At 41.0% G+C, this 19,000-nt stretch overlaps 1 protein-coding gene across 1 annotated transcript in view; it reads right to left on the bottom strand.

The window, feature by feature from the left end:
* The window catches only part of LOC149803357 (protein Wnt-8b-like), a 45,103-nt gene that overhangs the window by 8,091 nt on the left and 18,012 nt on the right, over window positions 1-19,000 (bottom strand). The window lies entirely within an intron of this gene.

Here is a 19,000-nt window from a genome sequence, read left to right as displayed (position 1 = left end):
AAATGGTCCACAATTGGTTGTCTCCTTGTTGCAAACTCAGATTGGCGATGGCTGCCCCGATGACACAATACACCACGAAGATTTGGCAGAAAAAGACGATTTGCGTTTTAGGCACACGTTCTCCACACCACAGCCACAAGGGTTGTTTTTGTAAATCTTGCACAGAAGAACTAGGTGAAGGAGGAGTGGTCGACGTAGCTGCGTCTGCTGTGTGAAAGGGCATGATGGTCACTTCTTTTTATACTCGATGACTTGCGAAGCGTCGATCCAAGAATCAAAACTGGGTGGATATCCTTTCCAACGTACTTTGACTTCTTTGATACGTCGTTTGCCCACTTTACGGGTTCTGCGTTCGAGAATGCTTTCGATGTCGTACACGTCGTCTTCTTTTTTGGTGACACGTTGTAACTCGGGCAAATAAAACGTTACTTTGAGCACCTCTCCGTTCATGTCTTCCAATTTATAGACGGCAGGATGACGGCCATGCACTCGTCCAGTGACGCGAAACAATTCGGTCGTCCAGTTAGGTAAGTAACCTTTGTCGAAAGTGCGTTTGGTTTTGCCAATGCGCACCCAATCTCCTATGGCCAACACTACACTTTTCTTGGGGACAGCCCTCGTCGGGGACGTACCAAACAGGCGCTCAAACACCAGCACTTCGTTGTCGGGAGTCACGTCTTGCGGGGCACGTCCGATGCTTCGATGGTAAGATTGGTTGTACGCTTGCACCAGGTGCGGTAAGATGTCGATGTACTTCAGAGTGTGGTGATGCGTAAAATATTTCCACATGCGTTCTTTCAAAGTGCGTTGAAAACGTTCCACGATGCTGGCTTTGGTTTCGGGATTCTCGGTGGTAAAAAAATGAATGTCACGTTTCTTTAATTCTTTTTGGAAAGCTTGGTTCAGAAATTCGGTGCCTTTGTCCGTTTGCCATCGAAGAGGGTGACGACCGCTTTGTTTCAACACCCGTTGCAGGGCTCGCACTAACTCGCTGCTCGATTTGGAAGTCAAGGGTACGACCCAAGCAAATTTGGAAAAGACGTCGATGACACAAAACAAATATTTGTAGCCACGATTGTAGCTGACCAAATGAGAGACATCGGCTAAATCGGCTTGCCATTGATGATCGATGCCTTCCACTCGGGTGCGACTTCTGGCAAACTTGCGTCGAATGGGTTTGTGTAAAGTGTAGGTAGCTTGTTCTTGTAACCATCGTTGCACTTGAGGTAAACGGAGACTTTTCAGTCGCGTTTTGGCAGCACGATACAATTTTTGAACTCCTGCGTAACCTGCAGGATGGGAGGGATCGTAGTAAATGCTGGCTAAGACTTTTTCCATTTTTTTTGTGTTGGTTGGTGTGTTAATAAGACACCCACTCTTGGAGGATGCTACTCTTTTTCTCTTGGGGTACTTTCTTGGATTGCAATGCTTTGCGTGTGCGGCCAGCAATAGGTGTCGAAGAGGAGAAGGATGTCTGAGCGGGGGATATCGGTTCTTGTTTCACTTCTGTCTTCACTTCTGTCTTCACTTTCTTTTTCTCTTGTGAGGAAGAAGGGGTGGCCATCATCTTTTTAATCCATCTAATTCTGGAGGTAGGTGGTGTTGTTAACTTGCGTACTTTTTCTGGTGGAGTTTGAAACCCTTCCTCTTCTTCTCCTTTTTCTGTCTTGGTCACGGGTACTGGTGGTACTGGTACTGGTACTGGTACTGGTGCTGGACTTTTCATCAAGGTCTTAAAATCTTTCAGAGTGGGTAGAGCTGTTTCGTCTAAAGCTTTCTGGTGAAAGAGTTGCAGTCGTTGCAAGAGTTGACCGTACTTTTGTGATTTTTCTGTTTCGGACAAATCTTGGCGATCCATCAAGGACTGCAATTCGTGTTGTAACTGGGACATCTCGCTCAAATGGGGATTGGGAGGTAAATGCGGGGTGTGTTGTTCTTGCCACCGATGGTATTCCATCCATCGTTTGTAAGGCACTAAAGCTAGTTTTCGTCCTTCCATGGGGTTGTCAGGGGTCGATTCTGAGATCTTGGAACTTCCGAGGCCTTTTTATCTTGCTCCCACCAGTCCTCCCAACATGGTTCCCAAGACTCCTTTCAGTATGGGGCCTAACAAGAGAGGTAAAATACCTCCACGTTGCACTAACATCTTCTTTTTTTGACGAATGGGAATTTTCTTTTGAACCATTTGGCGAAGAACGTGACGATGTTTGCCTAAGCATTGTTTCTGGTGTTTGGACAAAGGGATCGTGCCTTTCAAAACGTTCAAACAACATTCGCACACGGTATCGATGACCTCTTTGGAGGCTGTTTGAATGAGTTTTTTTCGTAGGGGTGGAGAAGCTTTGGACAGGACAGATAACATGTCCCCATGTTTGGCTAAACGTGGTGGCAGTCCTTTCCTTTTCTTTCCTTGGGGTTTTCTGGAGGGTGACATCTTTGAGTCTTCAGGAGCACCAAAAAACACTGATACCCGACTTGGTCACAGGCCTTTTTTATACTGGAACGCGTCGCCACTGATTGTCTTGACGTCGAATTAGTTTGAGGACAGGCATGACACGTCGTGCAGGGGTACGTAACGGACTAAATCGAGCCAGTTCTTGCTTGGACAAATCCAGTAAACTTTGTAACATGTCCGATCTTTCTTGAACTTTGATTTTGGGAGAAGGTACTTTGTGAGCAGCAGCCACTGCCACTAAATTGGAAGGTCCTGCCACTGGGGAAGTTCTTTTGGGGGTCATCAACGGAGAAGTTCTTGGTGTGATCAACGTCTCCAAGTACTCTTCAGTTCTGGGTGTCATTAACGGAGAAGTGGACAAACGTGAAGCTGCCGGAGACGCACTCACTGCCGTGGCAGGTCGTGGTTTGCGAGTGTAAGGTTGCGTCCTGGCCGAAGTGCCTCTCTTGCGGCTAGTTTTCTGTGGACTTTTCTTTTTCTGGGGGCTTCTTTTCTTTTTCCGGGGTGGTGGTGGTGTCTGGTCAGAGGAGGGTCCTGCCACTGGAGAAGTTCTCCTTGGGGACCTGGTCTTTTTCTTCTTGGGGATTCGTTGGACTTTTGTCTTGGGTATAACTTTGGGGGCATTAGGATCCCATCTTAAGAGTGAGCGAATGATGACCCCTCCTAGAGTACCGCTCCCTCCAGGTTTCAAAATGATTTGTTTTTTGGTTTGAGTGTCGATGCGGGGATCGGCCAGTTGGACCAAAGCGACTTTGTTTCGATCGAAAAAGCGTTTGGTTTGATGAGGAATCTGAATGATTCCTTGGAGTAATTGACGTGCCGTCACCGTGAACCATCGTAAGACTTCTTTGAGACTAGCTTCTAAGACACGAGCTCGTGTTTGTGGATCTTTTTCTCGACTGATGCCATACAAGGCACGAATCAATTTGACGGGAAGATGCGACTGAAGGGACGTCATGTTCGCACTGAGAGTGAGACAGACGAAAAAGGGTCTGAGGTTTTTATAGATTTTTTTATGGGGAGTGAAATGAAGTCGAGGACGGAGACGTGTACAGGACAGGCCCTCCGTCTTGGCACCAGTGGTGAAACAAGTGGGTACGAAATCGCAAATCCTCGGGAGTCGTAGGTTTCAAATCGACGAGTAAATAGGCGTGTGGAGTTTGAGTGGCATCGTCGTACGCCTGAGTCAGCCAAGGCGTTCCTAACTGTTTGGCTAAGACTTGCACTTGCGATTTATCTCGAGGGCTTTTAAACAAGATCACGTAATGCGCATTGAGACTGATGGTGCGATGGGCTTTACTTTGTTGAAACAAATTTTGGGTGATGTAAACGACACTGGCATTACGGTGATGCCCTTTGCGCGTGAACCACAGTTTAATTTCTTCTTCGTCTTCTCCTAACATGTCGTCGAAAATGACCAAATGGGTTAGACGGGAGTCAGAGACGATGCCGTCGTCTTCTTTAGGAATGCCTTCCACAAACACGATGGAATCGCCTTGACTTTCTCGCAAGAGGCTGTACGCCGATTGCCACTCTTTGTAACACCACACGATTCGTTGAGGGGGTCGATCGATCAAATGATGTTTATGTTCGATCAAACGTTTGACGAATTCGGTTTTGCCTGAACCGCTAGGTCCAGCAATGAGCATGTTAAAGGGATGGCGAAGATACAAAGCCTCCCAACTGGCACGATCTAAGTGTTCGTCGATGACTTTGACAGTAGAGGAAGAGGGAGCAGAGACAGCAGAGGTAGCCATGGTGTGAGAAATGTCACTTGTGACACGAAAAACAAACAAGACAAGAGTTTATATACTTTTTCAGAACACGTTTATTGAATGTTTCAAACATGAATACGAAAGACAAAAATACATAAAAGCCAAAGGCTTAAGTACAAGAATAAAAGGCACATGATAACCATGAACGTGGAATAAACACAAGTGTCTGTACAACATGTTTTGGGTAAAGTTCTAACCAGTTCTATAGTAGGGGCAAGGTCACACAAGTGTCCTCCCGAAAGGGTCTTTCAGGCCTGTCCACGACAGTCCTGTCCTGGGTGACGGATTCTTCTGGCACCGTCACTAACACAGGTTGAAAAGTAACTTTTTTCCTTGAATAACTCTCGTGCATACTGGGCCACCTCTTGTGTCCAAGCCTCAAAACCCTGGTCTCGGTGATGTCCAACATTTGACTCCTAACCAATCTGGTTTCTTCTTCGTCAACGACATGGTAAGTTACTTCAATGAACAATGAACTATCGATCTTGCCTAGGGTTCCTTTTCATATACAGACCAATACCGACGTGACCGTACGGTAAGGTGAAGTGATTGGGAAGTCGCACTCGCTTCTGGTATACAATTTGATAGACTTTTCCAAGGGTCGACTGACGATGTGGTGAGTGGGTAAACGTACAATCTTGTTCGGTTGATAGGTGGTCACTTTAAAGTTTCCATCCTCTCCCGATTGCAAGGCTTCTTTCAATACCCCAAAGTTGACCACTCGACTGGTACGATGATTCAGAGTCAGTCCTTTCACTTTGCACGTCGTGTGCACTTCTCCTTGTTTGTCCCGGTATTCGTAGCCGTAATTTTTGGGACCACCACTGACGAAACTTAGAATCTTGTCGTCGGGATGCTCGTCTGTCCAGGCTCCTAAACGGTCTCCTTCGATGTCAGGGTGCTGTTGAATCGGGTGATGGATGTAAATGCAACTGTCCGTGTCAAAGTACAGGACGCGTTCTTCTAACAGTTCTAAAGCTTCGTACAATTTTAAGCGAGCATGAGCTGTCACGTAAGCCGCAATGATGACATTTCCAAAAGGGTCGTCTTGTACAAAGTCCAGATCTTCTTCGTAATTGACCAAGATCAAATCCTCTCGAACGACGTCCACGTGTTTCATGTATTTGGTTTTGTCGTGAATCAACTGGAAGTAGCGGGAAGGTTCTGTCAAATATTCCGTCTTGGGTAAACACGGTCGTTGTGCCATTCTACCCCACAAGCAATTTAACATCACTTTGGCAAACGATCGCCTGCCTTCGTTTTTTTCGATGTGGTCTAAAGAGATGCCTTCTTGTGCGTAGTATTTCTCTTTGAATTGTATTTGGTCTTCGGGAGTGTGACACCAGGAAGGATAGCCGCTGGCTTCTTGTTTCAGTTTCAAAAAGGCATCCACGTAGTCGGCGAAAATGCCTTTCTGAGTAGGGTCACCCTTGTGGTACTGTTGTGTCTTGGGAAAGTGGCAAATTTCGTACACTTCTAACAGTTGGTATCCCATGTCCAGAGCTTTGAACAATTCCACGCTGACCCAGGTTCCCGTCAAGGCACGTTCTTCCTGGCTGTGATGACAAGGTTGGTCCTGGTTGCACGTTTCGGCACAAGTACGGCACAAGGGAAACATCAGTTTGCCTTGACAATGGTGAGGTAAGACGGGATGGTATAGGTTCGTGGGAGGCAAAACTTTACACTTGATCAAGCCTTCGTATTGTCGAATGTTTTTCAGGTCGATGTGTTCCGTCAACAATTGCGGGTGCCCTACAGGAAAGCGACAATATTTGCACACGTAGGGATACAGCGAACACACGTCCAAGTATTTGATTTCTTCTCCTTTCTCTTCGTCGGCTTGGTACAGCAAACAGGTGGCATTGGTCCTTCCTCCGTACAAACTATCCCTCGGGTTCAGCGGGTCCATGAACTGGTAACTTTCCACGAGGCGTTTAAACTCGGGATCGGTTTTCAAACGGTGATCGTACTCGTGTTCCCACATTTCCACCACTTGGTATCCTTGCTGTTCTAACTTTAGGCGTCGCTGACAAGTGTCCTGGTACAAGTCTTCCATGGTTCGTTGCAAAAACTGATTTTTAGTGTCACGGTCAGGGTAACAGACGGGACATCCGTGAAATAAGCAACCGTTAAACTCGTACACGATCTTGGGGTTTTCTAAGTCCCAGCCATCTACCGAATACGTTCCGATGGTCTTTTCGCCTCCTCCGTTGCGGGCATGCTGAATCCATTTGTCTTCCTTGTCGCACAAGTAATGTAACCAACGTAGGGCTTTGACCGAGTATTGACGCTTGACATAGTGGGTCGTTTGAGGACTGATGACAGCCACGGTGTTTTCAGGCATGAATCGTTGGCGGTACACTAAGGAACACGCTTTGGCAATGGTGCAAGCTTCTTTCAAAGGATCGACCCCTCCGTGTTCCATGAACAGTTCTCGAAATTTTCCACAGCAACGTCGTAAAATGTCCACGTCGGAACGACAATACTTTAACATTTCTTCCGGAAAGTCGAAGGGGTCAGAGGCATGAGCCTGGTACCAAGCGTAGAAAGCTTCTCGTTGTTCGGTACGCATGTTGTCGGGGTCGTAATAGTGAGCCTCAGGCAAATGGGGTAGAACGGCGTGTTGATTGGCTTCCGTATTGAAAAAGTGTGGAAAGTACCCTTTAGCCATTTCTGTCATTCCAAACGTTTTAGGCATTCGACTCAAAGGCATGGCCAAGTAACTCATTGAATCTTTAAACTGCACTTGTCCCACTTGCATGAAAATGATTTTGGCTCCGTTCAAAATCACTTTAGGACGTTCGGTGCCATGTTCCGTATAGTACCTCAAAAGAAACTGTCCATCGTATCCGGAGAAATTGTGAGCCATCACCGTGGCATGACGATGACAATCTCCGTAACGTTCGATGTCCTCTTGGCTCCACGTCTTGTCGATGGGGTTTAAGACCCATTGGGCAAAATCGGCTAACGTGTTCGGTCCCCGAAAGATTTTTTCACGCCCTCCAGGAATCTTGCTGCAGTGAGGGCAATGACTGAAGATAGGTTCTTGAATGCACTTCTCGCACGCTCGATGAGCCACGCAGAAATTAGGAATGTGAATGCCAGTCTCTTGCATGCATTCGAAATCGAAAAAGATGAAATTGCCTTTCTTCTTGTGACCGTCCTCTTTCTCTGGTGGGGGTTGGTATTTTTGCACGTAACATTCGTGTTCCAAGTCCACGATGTGGTGACAAATGTGACATTTTTTCTTTCCTCGACATACGTGTGCCTTGGCATTGTTGGTAAGTATGCCTTGTCCACACGTAGGGCACAATCTCAGGAGTTGACAAGCACATTTCTTCTGTGAACCTTGTGTTTTCAAATGTTGCTGGTAACAGGCAGGGCTGACAAACGTGCGCAGACAAGTCGAACAAGGCACTGGTTCTTCGCTCAGACAGGGTGGAGAGGCCAAACATCCTGGGCATTTCAATCCACAATTCTTGTGTTGCTCTCGATTGTTATAACCATAATCACATTTCTCACAATAATAACTGTATCCCAGGAATCCGGTGATACTGGTAATGGTATCGAAATGGTCATCGTGATAATAAAGGTGAATGTATTTTCCGTCCTTAAAATCCTGGCCTCGAAACAACAGTGACTAGCGCATTTCTTGAGGGTGCACTTTCAAGGTGTAGCGTGGAGCTAGGGCATCTTGCAATTTTTGCATCTCAGGAATGCCACAGGGTGTGTCTTTGGACAGGCCAGCTTGTTGCAACAGGAGTTCTGCTTCGTTTCGTTGTTTGGTTCGGTTCGATTTTCGAATGTTCTCCCAGGTTCTTTTCCATTCTACCGTGTCGTTCTTGTTGGCATAGGTTCGTCCCACCACGATGGCACGGGCTAAGCACATCTGGTCTTGAGGGTTGTTAATTCGGACGAGACTCTTTTTGGTGTTGCGAAGGTCGTTCACCAGTAGGACCTTTTTGCGTCCTGTCCCTTGAGGAAGAGAGACGTGAGCCATTTTCAGTGTGGCTTTACCATCGGTGATGTCAAACTGGTCATTAGATTGTTGTACGTGTTGAATCTTGTCCATGACTTTGGAAGGGGTTAGTTCTGCGGGTCTGCTAAACTCGATCCAAACAGGGGATTTCAAACCGTCGTGATCTATGGATAGTGTCAAGCGATCGTCTTCTTTGGCTTGACATTGTCGCTTGAGTGCGGTGAGCAAAGAATCCCACATCTCGGTGATAAACCCTTCTGCTTTCTCCAAGGGTACGTCGGCCTTGAAATCTTTAAACTTCACCGTGTAGGTGTAAGCCGTGGTTCTAAATTTTCTAGAGGAGCGCTTTTCCGTCTCTCGAATGGAATAGTACTTTTCAGGGTTGACTAAGGGTGGTGAACTTGGTTTAGAGGGTTCGGATTCTGGTTCACTCATGTCCTCTTCAAAATCACTGGCATGAATTTGTGCCAAGATTTCGGCCCTGGTACGAGGCGATAGATCACGTTTCTGCCTCTTACTTTCTTCTTCTTCTTTCTTCTCGAATGAATGGGATCGTTTCATCTTGAGTGCAAAACGTCAAATGACTCAAGTTCAAACACCATAGACTAATTTATAGTCATGGCAAACCAGCGTATATAAAAAGTTTGTGTCTTGTCCTTTCACTATTCATTTCACTCTCAAACCGAGGAGAACGATGGAAGAGACTACCCAGATGGAACGTTTCGTCAGAGCTTTGCGAGGGGTCATTAGAAAATTCTCTTCAGACCAGCCGACGGACTACTCTCCTTCCTTTCGAGATAAGAGTCAGGATACTTGCTATATCTGTCAGAAGAAAGGGCATTGGTCTTCAGAGTGTCCAGACCGTCAAAAAAGAAAAAAAACAGGGGCTAAAAAAGACAAAAGTCAAGATACCTGTTATTATTGTAAAGAAAAAGGACATTGGTCTCCAGACTGCCCAAAAAAGAAACAAGAGGAGTCAGAAAAGAAGGATTCTTCAGAAGAAGAGAGGGATTCTTCGGAAGAAGAGAGGGATTCTTCGAAAGAAGAGAGGGATTCTTCAGAGGAAGAAGAGGAAGAAAGAAGACAATTCTATTTAAAAGAAGCAAAGAAACAGGAGAAGAAAAGAAGAAGGGAAGAAAATGAGGAAAAAACGGTGAAGAAATTCAAAAAACAGAGAGACTAAACAAGGAGAAAGAAGAAGTCAATGAACTTTTAATTAAAGTGTTCTGTGGTGAATTGTGAATTGGATTGTAAAAAAATGGATAAAAGAATACATGAATGATATAAGGTAAGTGTCTTTGAGTTTTGATTTTAAAATAAGAAGCTACACTCACGCACTCATACACAGACACGTACTATAAGGGTAAAATGGGTGGGGTTTATTTTTGAGTTATTGGCAAATTGAAATTGTATTTCTTTTCGAGAAATGTGGGTGGCCCTGAAAAGGGCCTTTTTATTTTGGTGTAGGGGTGAGTTTAACCAATCAACTTTAACTGCCTTAAGCCTTTGCCACGGCCAAGGCCTACTTCTGATGATTGGGTTGAAATCACTAAGGGTGGTACGACAGGCTTAGTCACAGGGTTGGCGTGTTTAGCTCGGGAAGGTCGTATTCTCTTCGGTCGTGATAAAGAAGTCTGATACATTTGTTTCAGACTTCTTAACTCCGCTAAAATGTCCAACAGTACCGTAGCCGTTTGATTTTCACCCTCTTGTTTCTTTGCTGCTACTTCTTCTTGTTGTTGTTGCTGTTGTTTTTTTCTTACCTCTTCTTGTTGCTGTTGCTGTTGCTGTAGGAGAAAAGCTTGTTCCGCTTCCTTTTGTCGTTGCATAAATTTCTCCAATTCTTCTTTCTGTCTCTGTCTAAAATTCTCCACTTGCGGTAATGAAGAAGGTAACGAAGGTTCCGGAACAAATTCTTGCGAGGTAAGAAAATCCACAAAATCCCAATGTACCTCTTCTGAAAGTAAGTCCGGGTTCCCTTGGGCAGTCTCCCCTGCTGGTGCACCCCAATGGATCGTTTTCTGAGTTTCCGTCATGTTGAATCACTGTCGCATAGATTGACTGCACACAAGCGCTAGTGAATCTATATAGACCAACTGACGTCACAGACTACTCTCTTCGGATTGGATGCGGGCTGACTGAATTTTGTAACGCGTGTTTGGATTGGTGAATGAACTCAATCCGTTTCAATCCTGCCTCTACCTATAAATAAGCGCAGTTCAGTGCATTGATTCACTTGTTCTCGTTGCTTCAAGATGTGGACCGATGTGCAATCTTCTACGCTTGTGTCTTCCATGATGTTCCGGACGGACATACCCATGTATGTCCGATCCAAGTGGACCGTTGTCCACAGGACAAACACCAGCCTGTGGATACGCAGGATCTACGTAGAAAGACAAGGATGCCTGAAAAGAGTGCTGATTTACGGACCAACAGTGAGACGTAGCCTAAGGACAAGAAGAAGACCAATGCGGTACCATTTATGTTAATGAATACATTAACATAAACCCAAAGGCCCTTTTCAGGGCCAGCCATATTTCTCGAAAAGAGATAGCCTTTCCATTGCCTACCCCTTTTTTTAAAATTTAAATTTAAATTTAAATTTAAATTTAAAAAAATTTAAAAAAAAAAAAAATCCCAAAAGCCCAAACTCTATTCCCCATGTTAATTTCCCTTGTCCCTAGACAGACCCAAACTCTATGTTAAATTCCCATTGTCCCTAAAGTGACCCACGATTTCTCTCCATGTTAAATTTCCATTGTCCCTAATCTGACCCAGGGGTCTTTTTAATGCTAAGTCCCATTGTCCCTAATGTGCCCCACTTAACTACTCATAACCTTTATGGTTGACATAACTGAACCAAATTTCAGTAATACTGTATGACATTGTAGGCGAGATTTAAGTACAACGGGGCGAACTTCAGAGCCCCGTATGCTTCGGGAGAGACCACACTATTGAACAGTACAAAACCCTGGAATTTATTTGTCCGCATTTTTAAAAATAATAAACTGAATTTAAAATGTTTCTGACAAAATTAAAGAGAATACGAATGAGTTTGAAAAGATTTTTTTATCTTTTATGGCTGACTCGCGCATAAAAAAATATACATTGCATGACGTTACGTGATTTTACGTACTGCTGCAACATAATAGACCTGCTGTGACGTCATATTAGATACCATGTCTTTATTGTTGCTTCACAATATCTGATAATGTGGAAACTTGACTAGGTCCTATCACACGATGGACTGGCATAGGTAGTCACGAGCTGGTACATGTATAGGTTACTATGATTTTATGGGAAGAATATAACTAGCACCGCTCAGAAAAGAGAGGGAGAAAAACGAGTTCATATTTTCCCTTTCAAATGCAGTGACATAATTATTATATATTTTGTTCTTTGGGAAATCAAATGAGCATACAAATATGTATGTATGTATGTATGTATGTATGTATGTATGTATGTATGTATGTATGTATATATGTATGTATGTATATATGTATTTGTATGGGGAAATATGAATGATTTTTTCTTAAACATATTAAATATATATACTGTAATGTGCCTTATTATATACTCTTTTTTTCTCCGTTAACTTTACATTGTCAGAATCGTGCAGTAATTTTCCATATTTGTTCATACTGTAGAACACGTGTGTTTAAAAAAATAATTGTATATTGTATTAAGAACTACTTTGTAAACAAATATATACGCTCGTTTAGTACATGCTTTTTTAGCTTTTGGTTTATTAGATTTGTTTTTGTTTGACCTAAACAATCTGTTTTCGTCGATTTGAAAGTAGAGATAATAATGTTAACGACATGCACGAGTTCGCAAAGTCACAAATGAAACTTTGAAACAAGCAAACAAATGAACGTGATATTCTCAATGTCCGCAACAAACGTGAGAGACGCAGTAATTGAAAATACCATTCTAATCATTTAAACAGTTATTTAGGAGAAATATTCGTAACTTTTCGCAAATAGAATAGTTCAGACTATGACCAGTGCTCTCTAGGGTCTATACAAATAACGCAAAAAAAGGCCAATTGAAGACAAGGGCTTTTGCATATCTGTCAGAGAAGTAATAAATTAACTAGTCAGTCAAAACGCAAAATTCGAGAAAAAAATGCAGCTGAAGGTTTCGATAAAAAAAAAACTAAGAGCATCAGATTCAATAAGCAAGACGGCAAAATGTATTATCTCCGCTGGTTAAATGATGCTTTGAAAGTTTCCCCACTTAGCTCTGTGTGTGTGTGTGTGTGATTTGGATTTTTAACGTAGCTTTAACGCTTTTTCAGTCATATCGCTACGATGTCTACAGTGTGGCAGTTTATTGTGATGTCTATCACTGGGGCATCATGCCACAGACATGTAGCATGATGTCCCACCCAGTCACATTATCCTGACACCAGGCCGACCAGTCCTAACACTAACCTCTTAATGCTGAGCGCCAAGCGAGGCAGCTGTTAGTACCATTTTTGTAAGTCTTTGGTATGACTCGGCCGGGGATTGAACCCACGACCTCCCGCATCCGAGACAGACACTATAACCACTAGGCCAAGGAGCGGTTCCCCCACTTAGCTATTTTGATACAATGTTGTGCCTGCGATAGAAGACATACACTTATGATACAGACCATAGCTGCATGAGCGCAGCAGGTGACAAGGCATGAACATATGTCTTATATGTGGTGATAAGAATGTTAACGCATATACTTACATTTACGCATCTTGAATTTCATCAAAACGTACTTTATGTTCAGCAAAACCGAATGACACAACCCATGTCATGGAAAACCTGATACACTCTGAAACTGTACCGTAATTTCGACTACATATCCAAATGAAATCACCTTCTCCTTAGAGCAATGAATTGACTCAATAAATCCAGTCCATCACACGCAGAAAAGTAGAATTGGGTAGGATCAAAAGAAAAACTAAATCCATCCATTCCAGGCCAACTGCAAAAGCTTTTTTCAATGCACATTCATTCAAAATATGACTTTAAATTTCAGTTTAAAGTAGACCAAAACGAGCTTCATTAAACTAATGTCGAGCGTGTGCCAAAGTGCAAAGGTCGCTGGGCGGTGCTGTGTGCGCATTAATATATTTTACTGGGTATTGATGAATTTACGGTTGTGTATTTATGTTGAAATACAGCATAAATTTAATTACTTTCTTTCTTGTAGTGTACTCTTTTATTAGTAAGCCTTGCGTAGGAAAACGAAAGGACTATATAATAAAAAGGATACTGATTTGTGATGGAAAATATGAACTCGTTGTTTCTGAGTAATACTTCTCTCCCAAGGTTGTGCAATATTACTCAGGAAGAGAAAAACTCGTTCATATTTTCCCATACAAACGCAGTAACCTGTCACTGTATGCTCGTTTTATCCGTTAACTTTACATAGTCAGAATCGTGCAGTATTTTCCATACTGCACTCTTGCATACTTGACGACACGTGAATCTACGAATCGTATCGTGTTGTAGGAACTAATTTGCAAACAATGTACACTCATGTAGCAGACAACAGAGTTTTTGATTTATTAGATTTGCCTGTGGATTAACTTAACAAGCTGTTTTGTCCATTTGAAAGTAGAAATAACTACGCGATGTGAATGAGTTCGTTGAGTAGCAAAACCAACTTTCAACCAAGTAAACGAATGAAAGTTATATCCGCCATGTTCACAGCAAACGTGAGACACGTAATATTGAAAATACCATTCAGCTAATTTAAACAGTTACTTAGGAAACATGTTCATAACAATATATGACCCGGACTCTCTTGGGTCGATATAAATGGCATAGAAAGGCATCTAAAGGTCATAGGCTATCCTGTGTCTTTTGTGAAATGTCCAGTAATACAATTCAGTCTGAAAAATAATTTAGAAAACAAAAATGCAAATGTATAAGGCGGGTTTTGTTAGAAAGCCAAGAACCTCAAAGCCAAAAAGCCAAGACAAATTGAATAGTCTTACTTCCGCTGGTGAAATGGGCTGTCACACCGCAGCTAATTTGCAATTTTCCCCGTTTAACATTTGGGAGAAAATGTTTGGATTTTTTGTAGCGAAAGAAGTCGTACAGGTCATGTAAATAGCTGGGGTCCCTCCAACAAAGAGTATGCATATGACAGGGCATAAACATATGTCGTCTTGAGCTGGTAATAACAATGACAATAAATACACTTACCTTTTTTTGCATCTTGCATTTCTTCTAAATGTACTTTCTAGTTAATTTCTGCTAATCAGAATTACATGAGGTCAAAAAATTGATCCACACCGCGAAATCGTACTGCAATTTCCACTGAAAATTCGAACAGAAATCTCATTCTCCTTAAAACGCTCAAAAAATAAATGAATACTAGCATGCTATTCCCCAGTAAACAACTTTTTATCCCTCGTCTTGTTGAGAATTTTAATTAAAAGAATTAATATTTTTCATATTTTACCACATTATGATTCCGAACAATCAATGACAGAACAGAAACACAAATGCAACTGCATCAAGGCCAGATATGTGTACATGGTACAGAATTGACCAAGCTAATAAATCCAGTCCATCAAAACTTGATGCGGAATTTAGTTGGAACCACAGAAAAACAAAATCTCGTCATTCAAGAGCAACTGAAACATTGTTTCCATGCACATTCTTTCACAATATGACTCTAAATTTCAACTTTAAGTAGATGAAAACGAATTTTATGTTTGAAACGAATGACTGTGCGCGCGACCAAGTTCAAAGGTCGCCGAGCGGCGCTATGTGCGCATTAATACTGTTATTGTGTACTGCTGAACCTACAGTTGTATATTTACTTTGGAATCCAGCAAAAATTCACTTACATTTTTGTAGTGTTCTTTTTATTACTCAGTCTTATGTAGAAAGGCAAAATGAGTATTTGATGAAAATGTTACTCGATTTGTACGGGAAAATATGATCTCTTTTTTTCTGAGTAATATTTCACTCCCAAGGTTCGAGTAGTGTTGCGCTGAAAAACTTGTTCATATTTTCCGCACAAAAATAGTGAACAACACATACAAAGTAAGTAAGGGTTTTTAGTGCGGATGGAACAAAGAAATCTGTAATACAATATACAGAATCGACTGATAACTACATTATGAATCTTTAATTATAGTATACTCATTTTACCTCCATGAAGTCTGCGTTGTATGAATCGTGCAGTTTTGTTTTCGATGTTGCCATTTCAAATATTCTTCTGACGTGTATGTGATGACGTGGGAATGTTGTGGGGGAACTCGGCAGATATTTGAACTTCTGAGAGAGTGACAATTGTAAGTGAATTTTTTTGCATTTGCAACATGCACAGTTTAAAAAATGTTGGCATACCTCTATGTTACTTTCAAGTACTGTGGATGAAAATTATTTGAATATCCTACTTACGGAAATTATACATGATCTAAGCACACAGCTAACAAAACTGACTGTTCCCATGTGTTCACAAGCATGTATAGACAAAGTCACCATGAAATTATCAACAGACATTCACAAGCATGTCTAGAGACAAAGTCACCAAGAAAGTATCAACAGACATTCACAGGCATGTCTAGCGACAAAGTCACCATAAAATTATCAATATATATTCACAAGCATGTATAGAGACAAAGTCACCATGAAATTATCAATATATATTTACAAGCATGTCTAGAGACAAAGTCACCATGAAATTATCAATAGATATTCACAAACATGTCTAGAGACAAAGCCATGATGAAATTATCAACAGACATTCACAGGCATGTCTAGCGACAAAGTCACCATAAAATTATCAATATATATTCACAAGCATGTATATAGATAAAGTCACCATGAAATTATCAATATATATTTACAAGCATGTCTAGAGACAAAGTCACCATGAAATTATCAATATACATTCACAAGCATGTCTAGAGACAAAGTCACCATGAAATTATCAATATATATTTACAAGCATGTCTAGAGACAAAGTCACCATGTAATTATCAATATATATTTACAAGCATGTCTAGAGACAAAGTCACCATGTAATTATCAATAGATATTGACAAGCATGCCTAGAGACAAAGTCACCATGAAATTATCAATATATATTTACAAGCATGTCTAGAGACAAAGTCACCATGTAATTATTAATAGATATTGACAAGCATGCCTAGAGACAAAGTCACCATGTAATTATCAATAGATATTGACAAGCATGCCTAGAGACAAAGTCACCATGTAATTATCAATATATATTTACAAGCATGTCTAGAGACAAAGTCACCATGTAATTATCAATATATATTTACAAGCATGCCTAGAGACAAAGTCACCATGAAATTATCAATATATATTTACAAGCATGCCTAGAGACAAAGTCACCATGTAATTATCAATAGATATTGACAAGCATGTCTAGAGATAAAGTCTCAATGAAATTTCACAGAATAGAATCTTTGGATATATACGTGTTTATCCCAGGCGGATGGGGTTTACATGAAATGAAAAGGTCCTATTAACTTAGTTGTCTGTACATCCTCTCGTCCACCAGCACCTGCAATTGTTACTTCCGCTCCTCAAATTCTGACCCAAACTTTTTAGTAATATGTGTGTTTACTAATATACGTGTTCGAGTATCTTTCAAATTATAATCCCTTACTATTTAAAACTGACTAACTGAGCAACTTGCAAACTTTTACATTTCCGTGCAGCAAACTTTATTTTACTAGTTATGGAATCCTGACATATTTTGTATAATGCTAAACATTATGAACGTCTCGAAGAAGTTTGATAATGGCGTTCTTTCGTATTATTAAAGTTGATCCGTTGTGTGTGTGTGTGTGTGTGTGTGTGTGTGTGTGTGTGTGTACATGACATGCCTGTCACTTGGCCATGTGTGTGTCATATTATGTACATGATAAGCATGTCACTTGACCATGTGTGTCATACTACGTACATGATAGGCCTGTCACTTGACCATGTGTGTCATACTACGTACATGATAGGCCTGTCACTTGACCATGTGTGTCATACTACGTACATGATAGGCCTGTCACTTGACCATGTGTGTCATACTACGTACATGATAGGCCTGTCACTTGACCATGTGTGTCATACTATGTACATGATAGGCCTGTCACTTGACCATGTGTGTCATACTACGTACATGATAGGCCTGTCACTTGACCATGTGTGTCATACTACGTACATGATAGGCCTGTCACTTGACCATGTGTGTCATACTACGTACATGATAGGCCTGTCACTTGACCATGTGTGTCATACTGTGTACATGATAGATCTTTGCACTGAGCATCCTACTTACAGTTTTATACTTCTTTCCTCACCAAACGTCTTTTTTACGTGGTTCTAGACAAAATAATCTTCAATTAAATAGATCTAGAAGAATCTGAATATTACTAGTTTCATACTTTTTTTTCAGGACCGTGAGGCTTACAACTTAAATTCAGAATACATAACTTTAAGTTTTGTCTTGTACACTAATTCATTAATTAACTCTCGTACATCATGTATGATATTTAAGGCTGAAATTGTGAGAGTCATTAATGAGAAATCTGATTACTTTAATTCGAATGGAGTAGTCGTACTTTGCCTTGCATTCTATCTATATGACAGAACCTCAAACAAAGAATAACTGATTACCAGGATATCTCCAAGTACTTCAGAAAAGAAAAAGAAAACGAATACAATAAATAGACTGGTAGCTGTGATAATTGGTTGACATTTCAATTTGAAGTTCTTTAATATAATTTGTGACCACTGCCCGAGAAGTGATATTTTTCAAGAGACCCATTATGGATACTTCGTATTTATACAAGTCATGCTAACGTGGGCTTTGCGTACTCGATTATATGTATAGACATGTTAAACAAAGTGGCCAGAGGTCAAAAGTAAGTAACAAACTTCATATAAGACCATACGATTAATTATTTTACGTCGCCCAAGACATCAGCATTTTAAGATTATGAAGATGTTGTCGAAGTGCGAACATTTTATTGTTAAGAAAACGTAAAGAATTATCGGGATTTTTCATTTTGTGTTGTTACTCTTTTTAAACTATTATAAGTTGGGGTTTTTTAAGTTTCGATCAAGCTGCAATCGTTACTTCTTTCATCTAGGTTCGCGATATCGTGGTTAGCCTCCAAATCAAATATTCAATTAACCTTTTTTGTTGTATCAAAGCGTCTTTGATGTCTTTATGTCGGAATCTGCTATATTTGTATATGTTTACACATAATTTTTCAAGACGTATTCATGTCAGAGTTTTATTTTAGTTTATTCTCTGTAATAAATTTAAAAGTGCGTTTAGTATAATTAGTAATTCAGCTGTTCTATTGATCTAACTGGGATTACGCAATTCCTGTCATCTCAGCTTAACACTTCAATACAGCTGCCAGCTTTGATATGTACATGTATTTTACTGCTAATGGTCAATTAATCAATCATTTTGATTTGATTGAATGTGGAAAACGGGTGCAAAATACTTGAAAGGTAAATTATATTTGATCAGTCTGCGATCCAATTCATTATTTAACTAACAAGAAATATGTATTTTCATAATAGTTTGTAATCTTAGCGGACATGTTATCCATCTACTCATCCGTTCATCCATCCAACCATTTGTATGTATATCTCTTCACACACACACACATACACACACACACACACACAGAAAGAGAGAGAGAAAAAAATCCTGAATGACTGTGGAGAAACATGAAAATTAATTACTAGGTCGTCATGCGAGTGTGTCTGCTACAAACGAGTGCATATAAAACCGATTGAGTAACAT

The sequence above is a fragment of the Sinohyriopsis cumingii genome, chromosome 3 (assembly GCF_028554795.1).
Source record: "Sinohyriopsis cumingii isolate HCF-2022 chromosome 3, ASM2855479v2, whole genome shotgun sequence".
NCBI classification, from domain to species: Eukaryota; Metazoa; Mollusca; class Bivalvia; order Unionida; family Unionidae; genus Sinohyriopsis; species Sinohyriopsis cumingii.
This window is presented reverse-complemented; position numbering and strand designations above follow the sequence as displayed.